This window comes from Triticum dicoccoides, chromosome 2A, assembly GCF_002162155.2.
Source record: "Triticum dicoccoides isolate Atlit2015 ecotype Zavitan chromosome 2A, WEW_v2.0, whole genome shotgun sequence".
NCBI lineage: Eukaryota > Viridiplantae > Streptophyta > Magnoliopsida > Poales > Poaceae > Triticum > Triticum dicoccoides.
The window spans coordinates 550,132,956-550,151,321 of NC_041382.1; the positions used below are offsets into that span (position 1 = coordinate 550,132,956).

Consider the following 18,366-nt stretch of genomic DNA (forward strand, 5'->3'; position numbering starts at 1 on the left):
ATCTACAAATTTTTCTTGTTCATTTGGTTTGCATCGATTGGATCTCAGCTCTAGCCCTCCCTTTTTACCCCACCCAAATCCACCTAGAAACTGTCAGCTTCCTTCCTTTCATTCGCTTGTCCACTCCTGATTTGCTACTTCCGCACAGCCGCCAAGGAATCATTAGAATTTGGGTAAACAAGAAGGTGAGCTGAGTGTTTTCCACATATATTTTTCTTTTGTCCACTTGTTTCCAAGAGTTAACATGATAGGATCCAACTTGAGTGTACATGGACATCAACATGTGGACGATGATCTCCCAAAAACTCGCGCATCACTTGGTGATATGATTGAGGAGAGTATAGTTGCAGCTATGCGGATGATGTTTGGTGGTCGTCTTCCTATTGCCGGTAATGGGGATCAACATCAACACAGCCCCGCTGCCTTGCTGGCCGCCGACAACCGACAACGTCAAGAACACAATGATCGCCATGTTGGTTATGGACGAGCGGCAAGAGCTGCTGCCCACGGCGCCCCTGCTGTTGGTGCTGAAAGGAGGCATGTCGACTTTGCTGCCCCCCGTGAGGGTGGGCTGCATGGAGGAGAAGCTCGCAGGCGAGGCCATGACCCCCGCGGGTTTGCTACTGATCACCGGCGACAAGCGGCACATGATGATGATGCCATCTTCCTTGAAGATCTCTTCGAGCATGGTGACGAAGATGAAGGCATGGGGGACTATGAACCCTACTCCCCGCCTTGCCGTGTTGCTATTTTTGATCACAATGGTCATCATTATGACCGTCGTGATCAGGATGACTGTGATAACCAAGCGAGAGTGAAGCTACATGTGCCATCATTCACGGTAAAAGACGACCTGGATGCATATATTGAGTGGGAAGAGAACTGTGACCAAATCTTTCGCATCCATGGTTTTTCTGAAGCCAAGAGAGTTGATCTTGCTGTTGTGGAGTTCTCTGGTTATGCTCTTACATGGTGGAATCAGCTGCAAGACAATCGGTTGATGTCAGGAAATAATCATATCCGCAGCTGGACCTTGATGAAGGAAGTCATGAGGCGCCGTTTTGTTCCATCATACTATGAGAGGCAATTGTACAAGCGGTTGCAGGGGCTCACTCAAGGTTCCCGCACTATTGAGGAGTACTATAAAGAGATGGAGGAGCTGCTGATTCGGACAAGAACCCGTGAAAATGATGAGGCGAAAATGGCAAGATTTTTAAATGGGCTGAATGATGAAATATCAGATTTTGTGGAGATGTTTCCTTATGATTCATTACAAGATGTGTTACATCAAGATATAAGAGTTGAGAAGAAGAATATGCGTAATGGTCGTACTCATGCTTTCCAAGGCCGCACCACCACCCGCTCATGGCAGCAAGCACAACAGCCATATGGTTCTCAGTTTGAGGGTGCACCACCTCGACACCCACATGCCTCGACGACTTCCTCACCTGCTATTCGCAATTAAGATAAGAGGTCATCAGCTACATCAGGAGTATCCTCTGCTCCACCTCCAGAAAAGAGTTCTACATGCAGTAGTGACATTCGATGCCACAAGTGCAAAGGAAGAGGTCATATTTCTTCAGAATGTCCAAGCAAAAGAACTATGATCATCAATGAACGAGGTGAATGGGAGTCTGAAATTGACCCTGAAGGTGGCAATGATGAAGCGGAAGAGGAGCGAGGTTGGGAAGTAGGAGGAACTATTTTATCTCATGAGGGACTTGATGGAGAAGCTTTGGTTGTATGTCGCTCACTTAACGCCGAGGTTGTGAAGGAGGAAAAGGGGCAGCGGCATAATCTTTTCCACACCCTTTGCCTTATCAACTCAAAGATATGTCGAGTGATTGTTGATAGTGGTAGCTGCAACAATATTGCAAGTATGGAGATGGTCGAGAAGCTTCAATTGCAAACAAAACGTCACCCACACCCATACCGCATGCAATGGCTGAATGATTGCGGTGCAATTAAGGTGATTACCAGCATGCAAATACCATTTTCCGTAGGGAAATATCAGGATGATGTTGAGTGTGATGTGGTGCCGATGCACGCTTGTCACTTGCTTCTTGGGTGACCGTGGTTGCATAACCGTGATGTGCAAATCAGCGGGCGTGCAAATCGCTTATGTTTTGTCCATAGAGGAGAACAGTTCATGTGGCTGCCCATGACACCCGAGGAAGTCTATCTTGATGAGATGAAAAGAAAGGGAAAGAAAAAGGGAGAGAGTGATCATACACAACAAGCGAGCCACCAACATAGTGAGGGAGTGTTTCCACAGCCAAAAGCTCCACAGCCAAATATGACCAAGCCCCGGGAAAAATAGGGATTAGTTATGATGGCTAGGAAAAGGGATCTGCGGGAATTGAGAGAACCTAATACTCCATTCTTTGTTGTCCTGTACAAGGAAACTTTATTGGCTGCTAATGATTTACCCTCAACTCTTCCTAGTGTTGTTTTTGATCTTTTGCGGGAGTATGATGATGTGTTTCCCAAGGAGGTACCACCTGGTTTACCACCAAAGCGGGGCATTGAGCACCAAATCGACTTGGTTCCAGGTGCCCCACTACCAAACCGACCACTGTACCGAGCAAACCCGGAGGAGACGAAGGAAATTCAGAGGCAAGTAGAAGATCTTCTTAACAAAGGGTATGTAAGGGAAAGTCTTTCTCCTTGTGTTGTTCCCATTCTTTTAGTTCCAAAGACAGATGGTACCATGCGCATGTGCACTGATTGTAGATCCGTTAACAACATAACTGTGAGATATCGCCACCCTATTCCTAGGCTCGATGACATGCTTGATGAACTTTGTGGCTCCACCATATTTTCTAAAATCGATTTATGAAGTGGTTACCACCAAATAAGAATGAAAGAGGGTGACGAATGGAAAATAGCTTTAAGACAAAATTTGGCTTGTATGAATGGTTGGTTATGCCTTTTGGATTAACAAATGCACCTAGTACTTTCATGAGATTGATGAATCATGTGCTTAGATCCTTCATTGGCCAGTTTTTAGTGGTCTACTTTGATGACATATTGATTTATAGAAAAACTTTGGAGGATCATGTTGGACATATAAAATGTGTGCTTGCTATCCTACGAGAGGAAAAATTGTATGCTAACGTGGAAAAGTGCACATTTTGCACAAACAAGGTTGTGTTTCTTGGCTTTGTTGTTTCAGAAAAAGCTGTGGAGGTCGATGAAGAGAAGATCAAGGCTATTCATGAGTGGATGCCTCCACAAAATGTGAGCCAAGTACGTAGCTTCCTCGGACTTGCAGGTTTCTACCGCCGGTTCGTGAAGGATTTCAGCACCATTGCTGCACCAATGAATGAGTTAACAAAGAAAGACACTCCATTCCAATGGGGTGATGCCCAAGACCAGTCCTTCCAAGAACTGAAGATGAGATTGACATCAGCCCCATTGCTTTCCCTTCCTGATTTTGGTAAGACATTTGAGATCAAATGTGATGCAAGTGGTGTTGGCATTGGTGGAGTACTAATGCAAGAAGGTAAACCCATCACCTATTTTAGTGAGAAGCTCAATGATCCAGCTCTTAATTATTCCGTCTATGATAAAGAATTGTACGCACTTGTTCGATCTTTGGAAACATGGCAACATTACTTGTGGCCAAAAGAGTTTGTAATACATTCTGACCACGAATCTTTAAAACATCTTAAGGGCCAACTTAAACTGAACCATAGACATGCAAAATGGAGTGAGTTCATAAAGTCTTTTCCTTATATTATCAAGTACAAGAAAGGGAAGGATAATGTTGTTGCTGACGCATTGTCTAGGCGTCACATTTTACTTTCCCAACTTGATGTTAAAATCCTTGGTTTAGAAAGCATCAAAGAATTGTATGCTAACGACTCATACTTTTCTGAACCATTTTCAATGTGTAACAAGGGAAAGGGATGGGAGAAGTTTCACTTGCATGATGGATTTCTATTTCGAGCTGACAAATTGTGCATCCCAGATTGTTCTGTTCGTTTGTTGATCTTGCAGGAGGCTCACCCTGGTGGTCTCATGGGACATTTTGGAGCCAAGAAAACTGAAAGTGTGCTCATTGATCACTTCTTTTGGCCGCGAATGAGACATGACGTGGAATTCTACATGATGAGATGCGAGATTTGTAACAAAGCTAAGTCCCGCTTGAATCCTCATGGTTTATATACTCCTCTATCTGTTCTGAATACTTCGTGGGAAGATATTTCTATGGATTTTGTTCTTGGTTTACCACGGACTAAGAGGGGGAGTGACTCGGTGTTTGTGGTAGTTGATCATTTTAGCAAAATGGCACATTTTATCCCATGTCATAAGAGCGATGATGCTTCACACATTGTTGATCTGTTTTTCAGGGAAGTTGTGCGGCTACATGGAGTACCACGCACGATTGTGTCAGACCGTGACACCAAATTTCTGAGCTACTTTTGGAAGACCTTATGGGGAAAACTTGGCACCAAGCTCCTATTTTCCACGACATGCCACCCACAAACTGATGGACAGACTGAAGTTGTCAACCAGAATTTTTCCATGATGCTGCGAGAAGTCCTCAAGAAGAATTTGAATATGTGGGAAGAGTGCCTACCTCATAATAGGGCGGTACATTCAACCAATAAATTTTGCCCATTTGAACTTGTTTATGGCTTCAAACCTATTGCTCCCATCGATATTTTGCCTTTTCCACTGCAGGAACGAACTAGCCTTGATGCAAGTAAGCGTGCAGATTTCGTCAAGAAACTTCATGCCCAGGCAAAGGAGAACATTGAGAAAATGACCGAACAATATGCGAAGCGGGTAAACAAGACCAGGAAGTAGCTGGTGTTCGAGCAAGGCGATTTGGTATGGGTACACCTTCGAAAGGACCATTTTCCCGAGCAACGCAAGTGCAAGTTGCAGCCACGCGGCGATGGACCATTTGCGGTGCTCGAGAGGATCAACGACAATGCTTACAAGATCGATGTTCCAGAAGAATATGGTGTTAGCCCAACCTTTAATGTCTCTGATCTTTCCCCATACTTTGGGCCTTTAGAGTCAAGGACGATTCCTTCTCAAGAGGGGGAGTATGATGAGGACATCCCAACCATGGGCACCACACCACCAACCATCAACGGTCCAATCACAAGAAGTCGCGCAATGCAAATACATGATTAGGTGAACGCTAACTTAAGTCTATCATTTGACCTTGAAAACATGGTTGTGACTTCACCTCCTTTGTTGTTGGTTGAACTCAGGTGCGATATCAAAGAAGGCCAAACACATTTCAGTCCGTGCAAAACAATGTTTTATGGCAAGGAAACAAAGTTAGGAATTCATGAAGAATGAGTTGTCTGCTGAAGAAACATTGTTTTGATTATGACGAAACAATGTTTTGCACGAGTTTGGATATCCCAATGTGCGAAAGATTTCTAGAACTCGAGTTTTCTGCTGAATGAAACATTGTTCGACCCTAGTGAACAATCTTTGGTCGGGAACTGCCAACCACCTCCAACGAGAGTATTCCAGAAGATGCATCATTATGTCTTGAAGCCATTTAGTCAAACAAAGCTAGTTCCCTTTCACACCTAAGCTGGCTCCAAAAGCTAGTTCTCTTTCACACCTATCCACGGGGTTGTCCCAATTATAAATAGGCTAGCTCTTCCCTTTGTTGGGGACTTTTTGCCATTTCTATCAAACACCAAAGACATAGAGTCCTCCTGAGATTGGAGAGCTCTTGTTACCCTTATTCTCGTGATTCCTTGAGAAATTGCTCCTAATTCGTGCTCCACGACTACATCGTGTTGTGTGGGTTAGAGTTCGTGGTTTCCCTTTTGGATTGCACCTATCCCATGCTCCACGACTTGAGCGTGGTTGTGTGGGGTAGTATTTGCGTGTTGTGGATCGACGAATGTTCGGATTGCAAGCTTCGATGAGCCTCCTCCTCATCGGTTCATAATCTCTTAGTTTCCATTTTCCGGCTGCTTGCAGCTAGTTATCCCCATCCATTTATCGATCCTACGCCGTGAAGATCAGACCTCCCCTTGAACACCCTCTTCTCCGAAGACGGTGTCGTATCATACTGGCTATTATAAAGAGTTGTTTGGACATGCACCTAGTAACATGTATCATTTGTGTGATGGGTTGTGGGCTCCTAATGAAAAATTATCTGATATAGATACCTTTCTAGTAGCAAACACTTCTGTTGGGAATGCATTATTTCAAAAAAAATCCTGTGATCACGCAAGATCTATCTAGGAGATGCATAGCAACAAGAGTGGAGAGTGTGTCCACGTACCCTCGTAGACCGAAAGTGGAAGTGTTTAGTAACGCGGCTGATATAGTCGAACGTTTTCACGATTGTAACACCCCGTATGTAACTTTCCATAATTGTAACTCCAACTCTTGCCATTTCCGGCTATGTGATATGATATTTCCTTCGTGATTGGGTTTTTGTCCTCGTTTTGCATTTTGTTCATGTCATGCATTTCATCTCATATCATCATATGCATCTCATTTACATTCATGTTTGTCTCATGCATCCGGTCATTTTCCCCGTTATCTGTTTCGCGATCCGACACTCCCACATGCACCCGTTGCACCCCTCTAATCTAATTACGTGAGGGGGAGAAAAACATTCTCGAAATGTGTCGAGATTTGTCGAATGGCCTTGGTATATCACCGGTAGGCGCCTGTCAAATTTTGTTCCTTTTGGCGGTCATTTGATGCCCCAATGGTTAACCGGGTAACCGCAAAAGCCCCTCTCTTGTTGCAGCCCAACACCCCTCCAAAACAGCCCACTAACCCATCTAAACCCCCTCCATGCTCTTCGCCGTTGGATCATGATCGTGTGGGCGAAAACCGCACCTCATTTGGACTATCATAGCTCCCCTACCTATAAATATGCATCCCCCCTTCCAAATTACGCGTAAAAACCCTAGTCCAACCCCCCTCCGTGCCGCCGGACGTGTCTGTGATGGCCAGACATGCCCGCGCTGCCGTCCCGCACCAATCGGAGCGCGCCACATGTCACACCGCCGTCCACCGCCGCCGCAGCCCAGTGAGCCTGTAGCGGGTCAACCCAGCCCATCACGCCCGCGCCTCCTGCCAAGCCCGGTCAACGCCCGCGACTCCGCCGCCCACCGCGCCGACCTCGCCGCCGCCTCGTCCCTCTGTCGTTGGCGCGCGCCGACCTCGCCGCCAACCCTCGCCACCACCACGCTGACCTCGCCGCCCGACCTCGCCCTCACCTTGCCGCTTCCGCCGCTCCGGCCTCGGATCTGCCCGGACCCGGCGACCCCGAGTCTGGCGACGTCCTGCCCCGCACTTCGGTGAGCTCCTTCCACTCTGGCACCTTCCCCGAGCTCCGGCCACCACCTCCTCATATTCTCTGGCAAGGAACTCTGGCCCTCATCAAAAACCGTGCAAATCCTAGATCTGAGATCTGAGAGGGTGAGATTTTGCTAAGTGCCGAAATTCTAACATCATGTGCCCATGTTCATCATGTCATATCTCCATGCTCATAACTCTGTTTTGCGCGCATGATATATCAAAATGTTTGTGTCGTGATGCTCTTCATGTTAGTGTCATTTGAATGCATGTTACTGTCCATATTGATGCCCTATTCTTCATTGCAAAAGTGCTATATGATGTTGTCTGTGGAATTTAACAGAACTTGATGATTTGCCATTTTCGTTGCATTTTGTGTGTGCATCCTATGAGCATGATGTCTACATGTATTATGAGCTCCTTTCCTGTTGCATTTTGATGCTATGTTAACTTGTTGGTACAAGTAATCCATGCACATTTTTAGGTAGTTTAGTAAGAGTGTTTTGAAGATGTGGTATTGCTCTATCCATTCATGACTCTGGTTGCAATTATGGAGTACTCTAGCTTGTGATTACCATGCTCTACTTTTGCTAAATATTGTTCCTGGCAGATTGTTAACATGAGTTTCAGTTTTGCCATGTGTTTTGCTAGTGATACATGCACCCTATTAACTTGCTCTTGGCATGTTTAGCTCCATGAATATGTCTAGTTACTGTTGGTTACCTTCTGATGCCATGAAATGCTTTGTGGTGAGTGACATGATCTTGTAAAGTTGTTATCATGAATATGATTCTGCCATGCTCTGTTTTTCTTCCAAGTCTGAAACTGATCATATAACTTGCCATGTTTGCATGGGTGCCACATCATTTTCCATGCATCTTTGGTTAAAGTTCAGTATGGGAGTTTTGCTCTATGCCTTTAGTACTAGCATGCAATGCCTTTGTTTGCCATGATATGTTCCTATAGCATGTTGTTTGCTAGCTCTAAACATTGCCATATGTTGTTGTTTTGTCATGTTTAGTATTTTCTCTAAGTCTGTGAAGCTGATATCATTTGCATTTTTGCCATGCTATTTTAGGCTTGTTCTAGTGAGTTCTAGCAGGAGTTCAGTGTTCATGATTTGTAGAGCTTCACATGTACTTTATGTTCATGTGCTTTGTTGCTATGTTGGAGTGATGTAGCACAATTTCTTGTTGCATTCTTAGTGCTATGATGCTGTTAATCGCATATTTGCATCATTCTTGTTTTGCTTGTCATTTGCAAACCATGCATCCATTTTCGGTGATCCTTATATCGATTTTGACCGAAATCACCTCATCTTTCCAGCGGCATGCTTGGTTTGCCAAGTTGATGCGCTGATCATCCTTTCCCTTCCGGAGTACCCATATGCATTGCACGTCATACCTTGCATCACATGCCATGTATTGCATCATGTTGCTTGTGCATTGCACCATGATTGATTGGTGTTCCGTTGGTTGTGTTCTTGCCTTGGGTAGAGCCGGGAGACGAGTTCGTGAATGAGGAACCTGTTGAGTACCCTAACGAGGAGCAAGCTTTCGACAACTCTGAGAACTTTGCAGGGAAGATGATCATTACCCTCGATATCACTTCTATCTTTGCTTGCTAGTTGTTCGTTCTACCACTATGTCGCTCTACCTACCACTTGTTTATCATGCCTCCCATATTGCCATGTCAAGCCTCTAACCCACCTTCCTAGCAAACTATTGTTTGGCTAAGTTACCGCATTGCTCAGCCCCTCTTATAGAGTTGCTAGTTGCAGGTGCCTTGCAGGTTGTTCCATGTTGGAACATGGATATGTTGGGTGATCACAATATCTCTTATTTTAATTAATGAATCTATATACTTGGAAAAGGATGGAAGGCTTGTCCTTTTGCTCGGTGTTTTGTTCCACTCTTGTCGCCTTAGTTTCTGTCATACTGCTATTATGTTCCTTGATTTTGTGTTCCTTATGCGGTTGGGGTTATGGGACCCCCTTGATAGTTCTTTTGAATAAAACTCCTCCAGCAAGGCCCAACCTTGGTTTTAACATTTTCCTAACCACCACCTATACTTTTCCCTTGGGAGTTGCAAACCCGAGGGTCATCTTTACTTAACCCCCCAGGCCAGTGTTCCTCCGAGTGCTGGTCCAACCTGGGCGTTGTCTGGCGCCCCAGGGCAACCAGGGTCTCAGCTAACCCGACGTCTGGCCCATCTGGTGTGCCCTTAGAACGAGATACGTGCGACTCCTATCGGGATTTGTCGGCCGGGCGGTCTTGCTGGTCTTGTTTTACCATTGTCGAAATGTCTTGTAACGGGGATTCTGAGACTGAACGGGTCTTTTCGAGAGAAGGAATATCCTTCGTTGATTATGAGAGCTTGTGATGGGCTAAGTTGGGACACCCCTGTAGGGTATAAACTTTCGAGAGCCGTGTCTGCGGTTATATGGCAGATGGGAATTTGTTAATGCCCGGTTGTAGACAACTTGACACTTGACTTAATTAAAATGAGTCAACCGCATGTGTAGCCGTGATGGTCTCGTTTCGGTGATGTCCGGGAAGTGAACACGGTTTGGGTTTTGTTTGAACATAAGTAGTTCAGGATCACTTCTAGCTTCACGACCGTTGCGTAGCTTCTCATCTTACTCTTGTATTCGTATGTTAGCCACCATATCGGCTTAGCGCTTGTTGCAACTCCACCTCATTACCACATCCTACCCGTAAGCTTAAATAGTCTTGATCTCGCGGGTTTTGAGATTGATGAGTCCTCATGACTCACAGATACTACCAAAACTTTTGCAGGTGTCGATGATACTAGTGCAGGTGATGCTACCGAACTCAAGTGGGAGTTCGACGAGGACCTTGGCCGTTACTACGTGTCTTTTCCTGATGATTAGTAGTGGAGCCCAGTTGGGACGATCGGGGATCTAGCACTTGGGGTTTATCTTCTTTTCATTTTGTTCTCCGTAGTTGGACTATGAGTGTAGTGTATTGATGTATGAATTATTTGATATTGTGTGACGTGGTGATTGTAAGCCAACTCTATTTATCCCTTTCTTGTTCATTACATGGGATTGTGTGAAGATGACCTTTCTTGCGACAAAACCACAATGCGGTTATGCCTCTAAGTCGTGCCTCGACACGTGGGAGATATAGCCGCATCATGGGCGCTACAAGTTAGTATCAGAGCCAGGTTTATAGGTGCCTCCCTGTATCCCAACACCAGATTGCATAACCAGAAAGTTTCGGGAGTTTATAGATGGGAATTCAAGTAGCTCTAGTATTTCTTTCCGTGGATATTTGGTTTGTGATTGGGTAATCCTTACCACTTATTTGTTCCAGTCGTACCTTGTTGTTTCATTCATCAACCTTTATCTAAGTGGCTTCTCACCTTAATGGTCGTGTAATGTTAACTTTGGAATTCATTCGTTCAATCTTTGTTCGAATGTTTATTGTGAAGACTATATGTTGCAATTTCTATTCGTTGAGTTAGTTTGTCTATCTGTATATCAAGATTCTAACGGATGCCACCCTCTTCAGGATGGCTCCTCCAATGTGTCTGAATCTGCAACGCAATGATGGGGAACAGGCGAACCCTCCACCTCCACCCCCGCCTCCGGAGGCATGGAAAGCTGTCATGGCAGCCACCAACACCAACACCCAGATGCTTTTGCAATTCTTGAAAGAGCGTAACAGGGGCCAAGGCAACCAAGGGAATCAAGGTCAAGGGCAGTTCAACAATCAGCCTCATTTTGCTACCCTGAACCAGTTCCTTGCAAATCAGCCAAAGTCTTTCAGCAACTATGTCAAGGCCACGGACGCCGATGATTGGCTTGTGGACATTAGCAAGGATTTTGAATGTAGCAATGTCAGGCCCGAGGACTATGTCAAGTTCGCTTCTTTTCAGCTCAAGGGCCAAGCTGTTGATCGGTATCAATAATACAAAGATTCTAGAGGAGGTCGAGTGATTACCTGGGATGACTTCTTCCGGGATTTCAAAGCTCACCACATTCCTACAAGTGTTGCTGAGAGCAAGCGTGAGGAATTCCGCAGTCTCAAGCAAGGAAGCATGTTTGTGTACCAATACAACATCCAGTTTCAGAAACTTGCTCACTTCACAAGGCAGGACGTTCCTGATGAAAAGAGCATGATCTATCACTTTAGGGGTGGCCTCAGAGAAGATCTGCAGTTATCTCTCGTGCTTCTTGAGCCTACTAAGTTTAATCAATTCTATAACATGGCCCTCAAGCAAGAAGGTTCTCAGCTCAAGTGTGAGGCTTCAAAGAAGAGAATCGGGGATGCAGTTGAGTCTTCTTCTTCCTCACAAGTGGAAGCTAAGCAACAGAAGTTCTGGCTTCCTCCGCATCCTCCGTTTCGTCAGCCCTACCAGCAGAAGAACAAAGGTGGCCATGGATCTTCCCACCCACCCAACCCAGGCTATCGGAACAAGTCTCAGAATTAAGCTCCAAATACAAGTGCTCCTCCTTATCACCGTCCGCTCTCAGAAGTTACTTGCAACAAGTGTCAGCAGAAAGGTCACTATGCAAACAAGTGCTTCAACCAAAGGTGCCTTCCGCCTCCTCCTCCTCCTGTGAGGTCTTCAAGCAATGCAGTGGTCAAGCATAATCCCAAGTCTGCAAGAGTGAACTTGATGAATTCAGTTCAAGCACAGGATTCTTCAGAAGTGATCATGGGTAATATCCAACTTAATGATTTTCCCGCAAAAGTTTTATTTGATACTGGTGCACCGCATTGTTTCATCTCAAGACCTTTTGCATCAAAGCATGAGTTGGTTTTTCAAGATTTGCCTAGACCGTTATCAGTTGTTTCTCTAGGTAAATTCATCAACGCAAGCTCGATCGTTCGGGATGTTTCTATCAAGATGGGCAACTACAAATTTATGTCTTCTTTAATTGTTCTTGGCGACTCGGATATTGATCTAATTCTCGGGATGGACTGGCTTTCTAAGCACAAGGCTCTACTTGAATGTGTTGCCAGGGAAATTTAGTTGACACACTCTTCTGAGGATGTGATCATCTATGCCGCTCGGGACGAGACCATTCGGTTGTTTTCTCTCAATGAGAAGGGCGAGTTAGATACAATTTCTCATATTCCAGTCGTTTGTGAGTACCAAGATGTCTTTCCAGAAGAGCTTCCGGGAATGGCTCCTCACTGGCCAGTTGAATTTGTTATCGATCTTGAGCCTGGTACTGAACCCGTTTGCAAGCGTCCTTACAAGCTTGGACCAAAGAAGCTGAAGGAATTTAAGAAACAGCTCGATGAACAAGAGCGTTTGGGTTTGATCAGACCGAGTTCATCTCCATGGAGTTGTGCTGTTCTTTTTGTCGAGAAGAAGGATGGGACGAACCGACTTTGCGTCGATTACCGTCCATTGAACAAGAAGACAATCAAGAACAAGTATCCTCTTCCCAAAATCAATGAGCTATTCGAGCAACTTAAAGGCGCAAAAGTGTTCTCCAAGCTTGACCTGCGTATGGGTTTTCATCAGATTCGCATTCGTGAACAAGATATCCCTAAGACAACATTCAGAACAAACTTTGGTTCTTATGAATATACTGTCGTGTCTTTCGGCCTTGTCAATGCTCCTCCAACTTTCTCTCGCATGATGAACTTCATCTTCAACCCTACACTAATGAATTCGTCTTGGTGTATCTCGATGATATCTTGGTGTTCTCCAAGAATAAGAAGGACCATGCCAAACATTAACGATTCGTGCTCGACAAGCTCAGAGAGTATCAATTCTATGCCAAGTTTTCCAAATGTGAGTTTTGGCTGGATGAAGTTCTTTACCTTGGTCATATCATCTCTGCCGAGGGCATTGCTGTTAACTTGGAGAAGGTTTCTGCAATTGTGAATTGGGAGCCTCCTTAGAATGTTAAGCAGCTCCGAAGTTTCCTTGGGCTTGCAAGCTATTAACGAAGATTCATTGAGAATTTCTCAAACGTTGCAAAGCCTCTTTCCAACCTCCTCCAGAAACATGTCAAGTATGGCTGAACTCCTGAGTGTGATGTTGCTTTCAACACTCTAAAAGAGAAGCTAGTCTCATCTCCTGTCTTGACTCCTCCTGATGAATCCAAGCCATTCGAAGTCTTCTGTGATGCCTCTTTGCAAGGTCTCGGCGCCATGTTAATGCAAGAGAAGAAAGTTTTGGCCTATACCTCTCGTCAATTGAAGCCCAACGAAAGGAACTACCCCACTCACGATCTTGAGTTGGCGGCAGTTGTCCACACATTAATAACATGGAGACATCTCTTGTTGGGAAGGCAAGTGGACATTTTCACCGATCACAAGAGCCTCAAATATATATTCACTCAACCCAACCTCAACCTCAGGCAAACTCATTGGATTGAAATGATTCAAGAGTACAATCCAAGTATTTTATATACTCCAGGCAAGGCCAATGTTATTGCCGATGCTTTGAGCAAAAATGATTATTGCAACAGCTTAATTCTCAAGCCATTCCAACCGGATTGTAGTGAAGCTTTTCGTAAGCTCAACGTCCAAGTTGTTCCTCAAGGTTTCCTTGCCAACCTTCAAGTCACTCCAACTTTGGAAGATCAAATTCGTGAGGCACAACTCCTTGATACCATGGTGAAGAAGGTGAAACATGGTATTGCCAAGGGATTATCCAAATACAAGTGCTATCGCATTGATGACAAAGACACTTTATTCCTCGAGGACCGGATTCTGGTTCCTAAAGGTGATCTAAGGAAGATCATAATGAACGAAGCGCACAATTCTATTCTTTCCATTCATCCAGGAAGTTCGAAGATGTACCATGACCTCAAGCAGTTGTATTGGTGGACTCGAATGAAGCGAGAGATTGCTCAATTCATGAATGAATGTGATGTCTTCCGAAGGGCGAAAGCAGAACACCAACAACCAGCTAGTCTCCTCCAAACTCATGCTATTCCATAATGGAAGTTTGATCATATCGAAATGGACTTTTTCACTGGATTTCCCAAGTCCAAGTGTGGGAATGATGCTATTTTCGTTGTCATTGACAAGGTTACAGAAGTGGCTCATTTCCTTCCAATCAAAGAATCTATCATAGTAGCTCAGTTGGTAGATCTATACACCTCCAGAATTGTCTCATTGCATGGTATTCCGCAATTGATCTCTTTAGACCGCGGAAGCATTTTCACTTCCAAGTTCTAGGACTCCTTCCATAAGGCCATGGGCACCAACATTCGCTTCAGCACAGCTTTCCATCCTCAAACAAGTGGCCAAGTTGAGTGAGTCAATCAAATCCTCGAAGACATGCTTAGGGCTTGTGTCATATCTTTCGGTATGAAGTGGGAATATTGTCTCCCTTATGCTGGGTTCTCCTACAACAACAGCTTCCAAGCAAGTTCGGGCAAGGCCCCATTCGAAATTATATATGGCAGAAAGTGTCGTACTCCTCTCAATTGGTCCGAGACTGGTGAACGCTAACTTCTTGTCAACGACTTGATCACAATAGCTGAAGAAATGTGAAAAGTCATCCGTGAAAATCTAAAAGCCGTGCAATCGCGCCAGAAGAGTTACTATGATGGCAAGCACCGTGACTTGGCTTTCGAGATAGGAGACCATGTCTACCTCCACGTCTCTCCAATAAAAGGCACTCATCGCTTCGGTATCACAGGGAAGCTTTCCTGAAGGTACGTGGGTCCTTTCAAGAACATTGACAAAAGAGGCGACCTCGCCTATCAACTCGAGCTTCCGTCCAACTTCGCAAATGTGCACCATGTGTTTCACGTGTCACAGCTTCGCAAGTGCTTCAAGACACCCGAGCGCACTATCAACTTCGAATAGATTGATCTTCAAGAAGACTTGTCTTATCATGAGCATCCCGTTGCTATTCTTGAAGAAACCGAGCACAAGACTCGCAACAAGTCAGCCAAATTCCTGAAAGTTAAGTGGTTGCACCATTTCGGCCGGGAAGCCAACTGGGAGCGTGAGGATCGCCTCCGTTCCGAATATCCGGAGTTCTTTCAGTCCTAGATCTCGGGACGATATCCTCTTGTAGTGGTGGAGTGTTGCAACACCCCGGATGTAACTTTCCATATTTGTAACTCCAACTCTTGCCATTTCCGACTATGTGATATGATATTTCCTTCGTGGTTGGGTTTTTGTCCTCGTTTTGCATTTTGTTCATGCCATGCATTTCATCTCATGTCATCATGTGCATCTCATTTGCATTCGTGTTCGTCTCATGCATCCGGTCATTTTTTCCATTGTCCGTTTCGCGATCTGACACTCCCACATGCACCTGTTGCACCCCTCTAATCTCGTTTCATGAGCAGGAGAAAAAAGTTATCGGAATGGGTCGAGATTTGTCGAGTGGCCTTGGTACATCACCGGTAGGATGCCTGTCAAATTTCGTTCCATTTGGAGGTCGTTTTGATGCCCCAACGGTTAACCGGGTAACTGCAAAAGCCCCTCTCTTGTTGCAGCCCAACACCCCTCCAAAACAGCCCACTAACCCATAGAAACACACTCCATGCTCTCCGTCGTTTGATCACGATCATTTGGGCGAAAATCGCACCTCATTTGGACTCGCCTAACTCCCCCTACCTATAAATATGCATCCCCCTTCAAAATCACGGGTAAAAACCCTAGTCCAACGCCCCCTCCGTGCCGCCGGACGTGTCCGCGACGGCAAGACACGCCCGCGCCGCCGTCCCGCGCCAATCGGAGCGCGCCACATGTCACACCGCTGTCCACCCCCGCCGCGGCCCGTCGAGCCCGTAGGGGGGCCGGCCGGCCCATCGTGCCCTCGCCGCCCAACGCCTCCCGTCGCCGCCCGATCAGCGCCCGCGACTCCGCCGCCCGTCTCCGCCGCCCACCACGCCGACCTCGCCGCCTGGCCTCGCCCTCACCTCGCCGCTTCCGACGCTCCGGCTCCGAATCCGGTCGGACCCGGCGACCCCGAATCCGGCGACGTCCTCCCCCGCACTCCGGCAAGCTCCTTCCACTCCGGTCGCCTTCCCCGAGCTATGGCCGCCGCCTCCTCGTCTTCTCCGGCAAAGAACTCTGGCCATCATCGGAAACCGTGCAAACCATATGCCCCTGTTCATGTGCCCCTGTTCATCATGCCATATCTCTATGCTCATAACTCCGTTTTGCGTGCATGATATATCAAAATGTTCGTGTCGTGATGCTCTTCATGTTAGTTTCATTTGCATGCATGTTACTGTCCATTTTAATGCCCAAATATTCGTTGCACAAGTGCTATATGATGTTGTCTGCTGGAATTTAACAAAACTTCATGATTTATCATTTTCGTTGCATTTTGTGTGTGCATCCTATGAGCATGTTGTCTACATGTTTTATGATCTCCTCCATGTCATCTTTATAGTGGTGCAATATTGTATTTTTGAGCTATGTAGTGACTAGCACAAGCATGCAAAGTCCTTTACCGTTGCATTTTGATGCTATGTTAACTTGTTGCTACCAGTAGATCCATGCACATTTTGATGTAGTTCAGTAAGAGTGCTTTTAAGATGTGGTATTGCTCGATCCAATCATGCCTCTGGTTGCAATTATGGAGTTCTCTAGCTTGTCATTACCATTCTCTACTTTTGCTAAATATTGTTCCTGGCAGATTGTTAACATGAGTTTCAGTTTTGCCATGTGTTTTGCTAGTGATCCATGCACCCTGTGAATTTTCTCTTGCCATGTTTAGCTCCATGAATATGTCTACTTACTGTTGGTTACCTTATGATGCCATGAAATGCTTTGTGGTGAGTGGCATGAGCTTGTAAAGTTGCTGCCATGAATCTGATTCTGCCATGCTCTGTTTTCTACTAAGTCTGAAACTGATCCAATAACTTGCCATGTTTGCATGGGTGCCACATAATTTTTTGTGCATCTTTGGTTAAAGTTCAGTAAGGAAGTTTTGTTCTATGCCTTTAGCACTAGCATGACATACCTTTGTTTGCCATGGTATGTTCCTGTAGCATGTTGTTTGCTAGCTCTAAACATTGTTATATGTTGTTGTTTTGACATGTTTAGAATTTTATCTAAGTCTGTGAAGCTGATATCATTTGCATTTTGCCATGCTTTTTAGGCTTATTCTAGTGAGTTCTAGCAGCAGCTTAGTGTTCATGATTTGTAGAGCTTCACCTGTACTTTATGGTCATGTGCTTTGTTGCTATGTTGGAGTGTTGTAGCATAGTTTGTTGTTGCATTTCTAGTGCTATGATGTTCTTAATCCCAGATTTGTGTCATATTTTGCTTGTCATTTGCAAACTGTACATCCGATTTCGGTGATCCTTATATAGATTTCGACTGACATCACCTCATCTTTCCAGCGGCATGCTTGGTTTGCCAAGTTGATGCCTTGATCCTCCTTTCCCTTACGGAGTACCCATATGATTGCACGTCATACCTTGCATCCCATGCCATGTATAGCATCATGTTGCTTGTGCATTGCACCATAATTGATTGTTGTTCCGTTGCTTGTGTTCTTGCTTTTGGTAGGTCCAGGAGACGAGTTCGTGAACGAGGAAGCTATTGAGTACGCTAACAAGGAGCAAGCTTTCGACAACTCCGAGAACTTTGTAGGCAAGATGATCATTACCCTCGATATCACTTCTATCTTTGCTTGCTAGTTGTTCGTTCTACCGCTATGTCGCGCTACCTACAACCTATTTATCATGCCTCACATATTGTCATGTCAAGCCTCTAACACACCTTCCTAGAAAACCATTGTTTGGCTAAGTTCCGCATTGCTCAGCCCCTCTTATAGCGTTGCTAGTTGCAGGTGCCTTGCAGGTTGTTCCATGTCCGAACATGGATATGTTGGGCTATCACAATATCTCTTATTTTAATTAATGCATCTATATACTTGGTAAAGGGTGGAAGGCTTGGTCTTTTGCTTGGTGTTTTGTTCCACTCTTGCCGCCTTAGTTTCCGTCATATCGGTGTTATGTTCCTTGATTTTGCGTTCCTTACATGGTTGGGGTTATGGGACCCTCCAGCAAGGCCCAACCTTGGTTTTAACATTTGCCTAACCACCACCTATACTTTCCCCTTGGGAGTTGCAAACCTGAGGGTCATCTTT

The 18,366-nt window shown here is 45.3% G+C and overlaps 1 pseudogene; it reads left to right on the forward strand.

Annotated features, from left to right (window-relative positions):
- Window positions 1-392: 392 nt before the first annotated feature.
- Window positions 393-5,151, forward strand: LOC119357943 (annotated as a pseudogene).
- Window positions 5,152-18,366: the final 13,215 nt, after the last annotated feature.